Source organism: Lissotriton vulgaris, chromosome 2_1 (assembly GCF_964263255.1).
Source record: "Lissotriton vulgaris chromosome 2_1, aLisVul1.2, whole genome shotgun sequence".
Lineage (NCBI taxonomy): Eukaryota > Metazoa > Chordata > Amphibia > Caudata > Salamandridae > Lissotriton > Lissotriton vulgaris.
The window spans coordinates 542,147,331-542,159,764 of record NC_141687.1 but is presented as its reverse complement, the minus strand read 5'-3'; the positions used below and the strand labels follow the sequence as shown (position 1 = coordinate 542,159,764).

General features: G+C 40.6%; 1 long non-coding RNA gene across 1 annotated transcript; it reads right to left on the bottom strand.

The window, feature by feature from the left end:
• Positions 1-10,167: 10,167 nt before the first annotated feature.
• Positions 10,168-11,132, bottom strand: LOC147730720 (uncharacterized). Its single transcript, XR_015308596.1, has 4 exons — positions 11,029-11,132; positions 10,864-10,925; positions 10,666-10,707; positions 10,168-10,554 (listed from the first exon to the last, which is right to left on the bottom strand). It is a non-coding gene; the product is annotated as an uncharacterized LOC147730720 (long non-coding RNA).
• Between the last annotated feature and the right edge of the window lie 1,302 nt (positions 11,133-12,434).

The following is a 12,434-nucleotide window of genomic DNA, read 5'->3' as shown; positions in this document are numbered from 1 at the left end:
AAAGACTGATGGCAAAATGAGTAAGGAGATGCAGAGTAAATGCAAAAGAGAGATAAAGAAAGGCAAGAATGCAAAATTGAAATGGAAGTCAAGAGAGGGAGATGTATGTATGTTGCATGTGCTAGCTTAGTATGTAAGCATTTGCTGCAGGGACCTGTAAAGAAGGTGGGGATGAAGATATAGGGTGAGGGCAGAAGAGAGGATGCAGGAGAGAGAGGGAGAGCAAAGGAAAGAGAAAGTAGGAGAAAAGGAGAGAAGAATAGTGCTAGAGTGAAAGAAAGAAGGACAGTGAATGTAAAATTGTGAGGGAGATGCAGAGTAAATGCAGGAGAGAGAGATAAGGAAAGGCAGGAAAGAATGAGATATATGAGAATAGAGTGAGGGAGTAAAAGAAAAAGCGTGCATGATAGAAGGAAAGAAGATGGGAAGACAGGAGAGAGTATGTATAAGAGAGGGGATGAAAAAAGAGGGAGAGGAGAAGAAAAAAAGAAAGGAGTAATAGTGAGGGAAGAATAGAGCAGGAGTAAATAAAAGAGAAAGACTGATGGCAAAATGGGTAAGGAGATGCAGAGTAAATGCAAAAGAGAGATAAAGAAAGGCAAGAATGCAAAATTGAAATGGAAGTCAAGAGAGGGAGATGTATGTATGTTGCATGTGCTAGCTTAGTATGTAAGCATTTGCTGCAGGGACCTGTAAAGAAGGTGGGGATGAATATATAGGGTGAGGGCAGAAGAGAGAGGATGCAGGAGAGAGAGGGAGAGCAAAGGAAAGAGAAAGTAGGAGAAAAGGAGAGAAGAATAATGCGAGAGTGAAAGAAAGGACAGTGAATGTAAAATTGTGAGGGAGATGCAGAGTAAATGCAGGAGAGAGACATAAGGAAAGGCAAGAAAGAAATTGAAAGGGAAGGCAGGAAAGAAGGAGATCTATGTATATTGCGTGTGGTAAATGAGTTTCTAAGCATTTCCTACAGGGACCTGTAAAAAAAGTGTTGGTTATAAGTTTTCCTTCTCTGCTGACTACAACTTTACCAGTGCAGCTTTCACGTACAAACGCATAAGATGTGCTTTATGAGCGAAATTTTGTGTATAACTATACAGCAAAGAATGCCCAGTACAGACAGCAATTATTAAAAAAAGAAATGTATTAAGTAAAATAAATAAAGTATTAACATACCGTGTTTATATAACGAATTTCAAATATGTGTAGTCGATGGGTCAGTTGCAACAAACGTCTACTTTTTGACCCTATAAAACAAATATAGCATTAGCAAAATATTATGAGTGCAGGCAAAACAAGCAGTGATTTTCTCATGCAAACTGTGCAAATTGAATCTTAGCTAAAGCTTTGCGTATTAGCGATTAATGTGTTCTAATGTAATAGTATGGCAATTATTTGCGTCACGTTACTGGTTTGTATGTGCCTTTAAAAATATAGAAATCCGCGCATGCACGTAGTGAAAATAAAACAAGGAATGTTGTCAGTGTTTTATTTAATTTCTCGCATCGTGCAAAGCAGTTTGTGAACTAAAGTTGTAACTAAACATATATATATATATATATATATATATATATATATATATATATATATATATATATATATATATATATATATATATATATATATATATATATATATATATATATATGTGTGTGTGAAAGATTAGTCTTACCTAAAGAACTGAAAGGGATTAAACAAAAACATGGTGAAATTGGCCAAATGTATATGCAACACAATTTAATTGTAAAGTGATACGTATTCTTACTGCAAATTAGTTTCACAGAAAGGCATACTTACATGCGCAAACATTTTCATCCTAAATGCACAGTTTGCAAACATTTATATCGTAAATGTACCTATTGGCGATGTATCAAAAAGAACTCAAAGGCATTAAACAAAAACATGGTGAAATTGGCCAAATGTATATGCAAGACAATTTAAATCTAAAGTGATACGTATTTGTTGTAATCTCATCTAGTTTAAGTGCGCTAAGATATGTTGTTATCGTTCCTGTTTGACATAGACAAATGGTATGTTCCTTTCCCCCCCTCCCTCCTACAACCGGTATTGTTTGTCCCATGGAATGTTGGTAGGGCGTTTGACATAGAACGTTCACTGAGGTGAGCGCAGTGCGAGAGACCAGACGTTAATAAACTCAGCTCTCTTGATTCCTCGTGTGGCTGATTATTATTCTAACAAATTGGCGACGGGGCTGCGCGGGGGGCAGATCTGGTCTTCCCCCGTTTATTCAGCACTGCCGTGAACCACGACGCCAAGTTCAAGTAACCGTGAGTCTTCTGTGAATTGCGAACTGTGTTTGCTGACGAGTTGTTTATGGAGCCCAGCGTTCTTTTCCTTCTCGCGAGGCTCTTTACTCGTTCCTGAAGAGGTTACACGTTGATAAATTCTTGGCGTTTATTGACTTTTGGCTGGCGCTTTTGAAACTTGCGCGTAAAATTTAGCCAAGCTTGTCATCGCATTCCGCTGTGCTTTTAAGCGGTATTCCGTGTGTTCCTTCCATCTGTTACGGGCGAATGATTAATTGAGGTCGGCGCTTTTCATAACGGCGCACCGACCACCCAGTGACTGTTATGGGAGCTATTAAGTAAGGAGCACCGCGTGTGTTATTGCTCTTCATCTGTCACGGCGCGGATGTTACAATTCAGTCAGCTGTTCCGCTCGTAGCTTCCCTGCTTGACAGAACAATTAGCAGAGCGTTTATCCCTGACGACACCCGGAGTTTTCAACTTTTACTCAGGGCGTGTGTTTTGACTTTTGTGAAGCGGACAGTCCTGCTTTCACTGTGGTATTCGCGTGTTGATGTGGATCTACAATCTGGAAGGTGCTGGCACAAAGTTGGGTGTGTGAGGAACACCAAGGCACCTGTGTTAATTTTGACAGATCCGGTGGGGAAGCCAAGGAGAACGACAGCCCAGCATCACGTGTCGTTGGAAGCATATAGTGTGGAGTCTGATTCCTGTGATTCAGAGTTGTTGTTTTCTCACGCTGACAAGCACAGCTTTACATCTAAAAGCTTGTCAGAGGGTGCTGTTGCGCTTCACGCTGATAACACAGCTAAATATTTTCAACGTTACAGGGCACTTAGTCCCACAGTATTAAGGAGCTTGGTGTGCGTTCACGCTGACAGGCACAGCATTCATCTAGTCACTAATTGGTGCATGTCACGCTGACGGGCACAGCTTACTGAGACTGAAACTGTTTCTGTTGACATTGTTGGTACCATTTTCGACATATATGTGCCATGAGCATTCTTAAAAGTGTATTGCATATTAAGGAGATAGCATTGTATCGTTAAAATTGCACCTTTTAATTCCCACGGGGGTGTAGAGTGTTTTAGATTGTAATGGCTACTGCAATGTCAATGTCACAACCCCCTCCATTTCTCAATGATGATGGAGAACCTCTCACTCCATGGAAGAATTGGGAGAAGATATTTGAATCTAATTTGATAGCTATAGGAGGCAACAGGTTTTCATCAGAAAGGAAATTGCACATATTATTACACAATTTGGGTAAGCATGCGAGAGAAATGTATGATAATCTACCTGAAATTGAGTTGGAAAATAGAGGTGGAGAAGGAGAAGGGGATGCTCCACCAGATGTTTACCGTATTGCCTTGAAAAAATTAGAAGTCCAGTTTGGAAAAAAAATTAATGTGGTATTGAAGCGACACAAGTTTTTTTCAAGGAATCAAGGGAAACAAGAAAGGGTGGTGAATTACATAGCAGTCCTTAGAGGGTTGTCTTCCACCTGTGATTTTGGAAATCTCACAGATTCGCTTATCAGAGACCAATTGGTCAGGTGCACTTCTGATAGGAAAATAAAAGAAAAATTACTTGCTGATGCCCCTGAATTGAAGCAAGCTATCGACATAGCTAAAAGCATTGAACACACAGCATTCTGTATGAATGAGATGAAAGAGGCGGTTGAGGTGAAACAAGTGTGTGAGGATGAAGTCCTGAAAGTGTCCAATAAGTATGACAAGGGCAAATATATGCATAAAAGTAGTACTATCCTAAAGGAAGAGTCTCAAAAGATGAAATGTTTCCGTTGTGGTAATCCTAATCACCTGGCGAGTAGTGTAAAATGTCCAGCAAGGGGTGCCATGTGCAGAAAATGCAACAAGAGGGGACACTTCACCAAGGTGTGTCATGATATAAAGAAAGAAATGACCCATATGATTTGGGATGATGAAGAGCCAAGGGAGGACATTGTATTTATGGTTAATGAATTGCTTGAAAATACAGGATGTAGCTATCCAGAATGTGAGATTATGCTTGATGGTGTGGCGTATAGAGTATATGCGGATTCGTGTTCACCATACACTCTTATAGATGAAACCACGTTTAAGACCAGGTCTGTTGACAAAGTTTATGAAGTTTTGCCTTCTGACATCAACCCGGGAGGTTACAACCATGACACCATACCTGTTGTAGGAATGATCATTATGCACATCAGATTTAAAGAAAGAGCTACTGTGGGTAAAGTGTATCTAACTAAGAAAGGATCGTGCTTACTGGGATGGAGGCATCAAAAGGACCTAGGTATAAGATTAGACCCCAATGCCTCGGAACCTGTCTATTTGATTGATCAACCCAATATTGGTAATGAGGTGTGTGAGGAGTTCCCTGAAGTATTCTCTAGTGAGTTAGGATTGTTAAAGGGATTCCTTCATAAAATAAAACTTAAAAAACATTGCAAGCCCACAGTACACCGAGCTAGATCAGTGCCATTGGTGGTGAGAGATTCCCTGCAAAAAGAGTTGGAAAAATTGGAGTCCATGGGGGTGATTGAAAAAATTGAGAGTTCAGAATGGTTAGCCCCCATTGTTGTCGCTTCTAAAGGTGGTGGCAAAGGGATTCGTTTGTGCGTGGATCTTAGAGATCTTAATGCCAATATCTGGGTAGAGAGGCATCCTCTCCCTAGAATAAATGAAATGCTCAGTGTGATAAAGGGGGCTAAATTTTTCAGTGTATTGGATCTCTCGGCGGCATACCACCAGGTTGCCCTTCATCCGGAGTCCAAAAACCTTACTTCTTTCATTACGCCATTCGGAGCATACCAGTATAATCGTATGCCTTTCGGGTTGGCGTCCGCGGCGGCGGTTTTCCAACGCATAATGCAACACATCCTGGAAGACCTCAGTAAGGTTCTGTGCTTCCAGGACGATATATTGATTTACGGAGACTCAGAGTGCGAGCATAACTCTATCCTAAGAGTAGTTTTATGTAAATTGAGTAAAGCTGGTTTTACTACACAAAAGGACAAATGTAAGATAGGAGTCAAATCTGTGACCTACCTTGGGCATACCATATCCGGCGAAGGGATAAAACCTAAAACCAGTTTGGTAGATGCTGTATCCCTTGCACCCCCTCCGTCTACTAAAGAGGAGGTCAGATCCTTCTTGGGATTGGTTGAGTACATGAGCAAGTTTGTGGAGAATTTTTCTAGTCACAAAAGCAACATGAGGGAACTTTTAAAAAAAAATAGCACTTTTAAGTGGAGTGAGGAGTGCGATAAGGAATTCAAGTATATTAAATCAGCTATCGCAAGAGCACCCACATTGGGGATGTTCGATCCAAATGAAAAGACTACTCTTACTACAGATGCTAGCAGCAAGGGCCTAGGGGCATCCCTCACCCAAAACAATGGTGGATGTGAGAGGGTCATTGCATTCGCTTCCAGGACACTGAAGGACCCTGAATCCAATTACTCTACCATTGAAAGGGAAGCCTTAGCGTGTTATTGGGCTATAATCCACTTTAAATTCTTCCTGTGGGGTATCCCTTTCACCCTAAGGTCTGACCATAAACCGTTGATTCCTCTATTTTCAACTAAGAACTTGGAGAGGGCCACTCCACGTATCGCTAAATGGGTACTGGCATTACAAGGGTACAATTTCACAATGTGTTATGTGGCTGGAGAGAAAAATACCATTGCAGATTGTATGTCTAGGTTGCCCATAAAAGGTGAAGACAGTGTGAGTGAACCACCAGATGAAACTATACTTGCGGTGGAACTTCCAGCCATCGGTAAAGAGGAATGGGAGAATGATTCCCAAAGTGACCCAGAATTAAAGGAACTGATGAAGTTTGTTGAGAAAGGGTGGCCTGAGCACAATAGAGAGTTAGCTGAGAACCTCAAGCCTTATTGGTCTGTGAAGGATGAAATCTCCAGCATGAATGGTCAGCTTTGGAGAGGAAACAAGGTCATTCCCCCGGCTGGCATGAGAAACAGGATCATTGTGCTAGCACACGAGGGTCACCCAGGAAGGAGTATGACAAAGAGTAAAGTGAGACAACACTATTGGTTCCCAGGCATGGATGGGTTGGTGGAAAGCATGGTAAAAGATTGTGAAGCGTGTGGAAGAAGTGACAAATCAAAAGTTGTACACAAAGCCCCCCTTATTCCTATAGATGTTCCCAGTAAACCATGGGACAAGTTGGGAATTGACATAATAGGGCCCATGAATTTCCTCAGAGCCAACCAGAGATTCATGTTTGTAAATATAGATTACCATTCACATTGGATCAGCACCAAGTTTGTCCACTCTATAACCACTCAGGATATGATAGAATTCCTGAAGGAAATATTCGCTACAGAAGGTATCCCCAGTTCCTTAGTGACAGACAATGGGGTCCAATTTACGTCAGAAGTCATGAAAAGGTTTTTGTCAGATTTAGCCATCTCACACATAAGAACACCTCTTTACTGTCCCAAGGCTAACGGTATGGTGGAGAGGGCAAACAGGATGGTGAAGAGTTCTATTCAAATGGCTGTTACTATGTGCGAACCAGTAGAGGAGGCAGTTAGAAAAACACTATGGTCATATCATTCTGCCCCTAATGCAGTGACAGGGGTGTCTCCATTTGTGTCCCTCAAAGGGAGAAACCCAGGGTCCAAGCTTAACCCTAATTGGTTGAATGGGAGCAGTCCTGTGTGGGTGGACAGGCGGTCTGTGAAAGACAAGGTGGAGCTACATCAAAAGGAGTACAAAACCAAGTATGACCAGAAATGGGGAACATCCTCCAGGAAGTTCTATGTGGGTCAATGGGTGGTGGTCAAAAGACCTGCTGTGGGTCGAGCTAAAGTGTCCTCCTTCTCAAAACCTGCAAGGATACAGAGAGTGAACAATAACTCCCTGGTGTTGGAGGATGGAAGTACATGGAGTATAGACAATGTGAGTGCTTGCCCAGATGTGTGCGTACCAACGGCCGTTGGTGAGCAAACCCCAGACGATAATTCATCGGACACGCAGGAAACCAGAGTGACCAGGATGCGTCAGCCACCTAGTTGGCAAAAAGACTATGTAACCTAAACGGTGTAATCTTTCCTCTCTGAGGACCTTTCACTTAGTTGTCCATGTACAAGGGGAGATGTGTTGTAATCTCATCTAGTTTAAGTGCGCTAAGATATGTTGTTATCGTTCCTGTTTGACATAGACAAATGGTATGTTCCTTTCCCCCCCTCCCTCCTACAACCGGTATTGTTTGTCCCATGGAATGTTGGTAGGGCGTTTGACATAGAACGTTCACTGAGGTGAGCGCAGTGCGAGAGACCAGACGTGAATAAACTCAGCTCTCTTGATTCATCGTGTGGCTGATTATTATTCTAACAGTATTATTACTGCTTTGTTTGCGCGTATAAAACAGAAAAATGTGCTCGTAATACCGCTGCTCAAAAGAACAGATTACTTTCACAGAAAGGCCTAAACTTACATGCGCAAACATTTTCATCCTAAATGCAGTTTTCCGATGTATAACTTTGCACTGAAAGTCGTCGTGTCTCACCTTATCCTAACTGTTCTTTATGCTCTCAGTAAATGTAACGGGCCTTCATGCTCTGACTAAATCTAGTGTTGCGACAAACACATGCTTGTGCTCAGCTAACTCTCAGCCCTACGATTTGAGCATATTAAATAAAATCTGGCATCGCACAAACAAGGCATCCAAAATGTACATAATGACGAATTGGATTAAACAGAAAGGCCTTACAAAGTAAGCATGTGTTCGAATTTGCAAAGTCCATGAATAAAGTAGACATGCGCAAACATTTATATCGTAAATGTACCTATTGGCGATGTATCAAAAAGAACTTAAAGGCATTAAACAAAAACATGGTGAAATTGGCCAAATGCATAGGCAACACAATTTAAATCTAAAGTGATACGTATTATTACTGCTTTGTTTGCGCGTATAAAACAGAAAAATGTGCTCTTAATACTGCTGCTCAAAAGGACAAATTACTTTCACAGAAAGGGCTAAACTTACATGCGCAAACATTTTCATCCTAAATGCACAGTTTGCCGATGTATAACTTTGCACTGAAAGTCGTCGTGTCTCACCTTATCCTAACTGTTCTTTATGCTCTCAGTAAATGTAACGGGCCTTCATGCTCTGACTAAATCTAGTGTTGCGCAAACACATGCTTGTGCTCAGCTAACTCTCAGCCCTACGATTTGAGCATATTAAATAAAATCTGGCATCGCACAAACAAGGCATCCAAAATGTACATAATGACGAATTGGATTAAACAGAAAGGCCTTACAAAGTAAGCATGTGTTCGAATTTGCAAAGTCCATGAATAAAGTAGACATGCGCAAACATTTATATCGTAAATGTACCTATTGGCGATGTACCAAAAAGAACTCAAACGCATTAAACAAAAACATGGTGAAATTGGCCAAATGTATAGGCAACACAATTTAAATCTAAAGTGATACGTATTATTACTGCTTTGCGCGTATAAAACAGAAAAATGTGCTCGTAATACCGCTGCTCAAAAGGACAAATTACTTTCACAGAAAGGGCTAAACTTACATGCGCAAACATTTTCATCCTAAATGCACAGTTTGCCGATGTATAACTTTGCACTGAAACTCGTCTGGTTTCACCTTATCCTAACGGTTCTTTATGCTCTCAGTAAATGTAACGGGCCTTCATGCTCTGACTAAATCTAGTGTTGCGACAAATACATGCTTGTGCTCAGCTAACTCTCAGCCCCACGATTGCAGCATATTAAATAAAATCTGGCATCGCACAAACAAGGCATCCAAAATGTACATAATGGCGAATTTAATTAAACAGAAAGGCCTTACAATGTAAGCATTTGTTTGAATTTGCAAAGTCCATGAATAAAGTAGACATGCGCAAACATTTATATCGTAAATGTACCTATTGGCGATGTACCAAAAAGAACTCAAACGCATTAAACAAAAACATGGTGAAATTGGCCAAACGTATAGGCAACACAATTTAAATCTAAAGTGATTCATATTATTACTGCTTGGTTTGCACGTGTAAAACTGAAAAATGTGGTCGTAATACCGCTGCTCAAAAGGACAAATTACTTTCACAGAAAGGCAAGTAACTTACAGTTTATCTAGAGAGGCTCCAGTCCGCTGTCTCGAAGTATACCTCCTGAGATCGGTCGAAAATTCTAGAGAGGCTCCAGTCCGCTGTCTCGAAGTATACCTTCTGAGCTCGCTCGAAGAAATGTTTCTTTCCGTGGCTGTAGTCCTTTACATACTGTGGAAGACAAAAACGCAGTTAGTTCATTAAATAACAAAAGACTTGAAAAGTTTGTTGTTAAGAACATGTAGGTGAGATGTTGTTTAGGATGTTGCTGTCTCGACATATGTAAATTGCCGATAGGAGGCTGTCTGGCCGAATGAAAAGGTCATGGATGTTGTGACTCGTTAGAGTACTTAGTGGCTATGTGCGACTTTTGCCTATCTTGAATATCAAAGCTTGGTGGTAGACGAGTTGGCGCCACACTGCCTGCAAATAAAAAAAAAGTGCTGGTGAATATCATTTTGTTAAAGTAGAAAAACACGATAGCTGTTTGCAAAAATTCCCTACACAGAAAACACACGATATAAAATAGCTATTAAAGTAAGCAAAATAGAATTACGAGTGCCACCATCCGTCAAATACCTGCAACGAAAAGAAAATAGATGTATTAAAAAATATAGAGCATTCAAAGAAACAAAACAGTTTTATTTTACAAAAGACAAAATCGATTCAATCGCTTACATGAAAGGCCTTGCACCATGGAGACAGCGAGCCAAAGATCACAAAAGACACGAGCAAAGGCACCAAGCAGCTGAGGCGATACGAAAGTACCTAAAAAAGAAGCCGAAAAGAGAGATTAATATCGAACAGGTTAAATAGCTTACTTGCACCACGAACAAAGCGCACGGAGGCCACGTCCGAACATATAAAGGAAACACGAGAGAGCTGCAAAACAAAAATATATTCCAAGATTATAAGCAAAGGAGCATGAAGTTACCTGTAACAAAACAGTAATTACATTACAAAGTATGTACTACGAGTCGCACTTACCTGAATAGTCAGGCCAAGATCACCAGACAAAATGGCGAACAAAAACACATGAGCTACACTTATTACTTTGGAAAAAAAACAAAATCACCTACCTGAAAGTCCTTGCACCACGGAGACGGAGACAGCGAGTCAAAGATGACAAAACAAAATGGCTAACGGAAATAGTTACCCCCACCGCGCCGCCGACAGATTCCTGCAAATAAAGGAAAATAAATGAAGTCAGAAATTACTTTTCAAACGTAAAAAAACACTCCGGGTATTCCAAAGTGACAGTAATTTTTTAGTTACAAAACACATCGCTTACCTGCAAGTCGTCACGCCACGGATGAGACCCGACACGGAAACACTAGAGAGAACAGGCCAAAAAAGAAACATTAGAAGAACATAAACCAAATAGCCTGAACACCTGTTACGTTACAATCTACAACACCTGTAAGAAAATACAAATTACATTCCAATCTATCTACACCGAGTCGCACTAATACATGACCACAGCGCTTACCTGAAAGTCGTTCGGCCACGGAGAAGGAAACCCGACACGTCACGGCAGGCTACACGGAAACACTAGAGAGAACAGCCCAAAAAAGAAACATTAAAAGAATATAAACCAAAAAGGCTGAACACCTGTAAAAGAAATACTAATTACATTACAATTTAAATCGCGTACCTGAAATCCCTTGTACCACGGAGACGGAGACAGACAGCCAAAGATCCCAAGACAAAATGCCGACCGGAAATCGTTACCACGCCGCCGCCGCCCAATTCCTGCAAAGAAAGGAAGATAAATAAACTCAAAAATACCTTTTCCAAGTTAAAAAAACTCCCAGTCATTCAAAAGGGACAGTCATTTATTAATTACAAAACACACCATCGCTTACCTGCAAGTCGTCACGCCACGAAGGAGACCCGACACAAAAATACTAGAGAGAACAGGCCCAAAAAATAAATACATTACAATATAAACAAAATAGGCTGAACACATAAAAGAAATTACAATGACATAAAAATGTAAATTACAAAACACACCATCGCTTACCTACAAGTCGTCACGCCACGGAGGAGACCCGACACGGAAACACTAGAGAGAACAGGCGCAAAATATATAAAACAAATAGGCTAAACACTTGTAAACCAAATAAGTATTACATGAAAATGTAAATTGCGTACCCGACACGAAAACACTATTACAAAACACACCATCGCTTACCTGCAAGTCGTCACGCCACGGAGGAGACCCGACACAAAAACACTAGAGAGAACAGGCCCAAAAAATAACTACATTACAATATAAACAAAATAGGCTGAACACATATAAAAGAAATTACAATTACATACAAATGTAAATCGCATACCTGAAATCCATGGTACCACGGAGACAGACAGCGATCGAGCCAAGAATCCCAAGACAAAATGGCGACCGGAAATCGTTACCACGCCCAGAAATCGTTACCACGCCGCGCCGCCGACAAATACCTGCAAAGAAAGTTAGATATATTAATTCAAAAAACCCTTTCCAAAGTTACAAAAACTCCAACACATAAAACAAATTACAATTACATACAAATGTAAATCGCGTACCTGAAATCCATCGTACCACGGAGACAGACAGCGATCGAGCCAAGAATCCCAAGACATAATGGCGACCGGAAATCGTTACCACGCCGCGCCGCCGAAAAATACCTGCAAAGAAAGTTAGATAAATTAATTCAAAAAAACGCTTTTCAAAGTTACAAAAACTCCCAGTCATTCAAAAGGGACAGTCATTTATTAATTACAAAACACACCATCACTTACCTGCAAGTCGTCACGCCACGAAGGAGACCCGACACAAAAACACTAGAGAGAGAAGCCCAAAAAATAAATACATTACAATATAAACAAAATAGGCTGAACACATGAAAGAAATTACAATGACATAAAAATGTAAATTACAAAACACACCATCGCTTACCTACAAGTCGTCACGCCACGAAGGAGACCCGACACGGAAACACTAGAGAGAACAGGCGCAAAATATATAAAACAAATAGGCTAAACACTTGTAAACCAAATAAGTATTACATGAAAATGTAA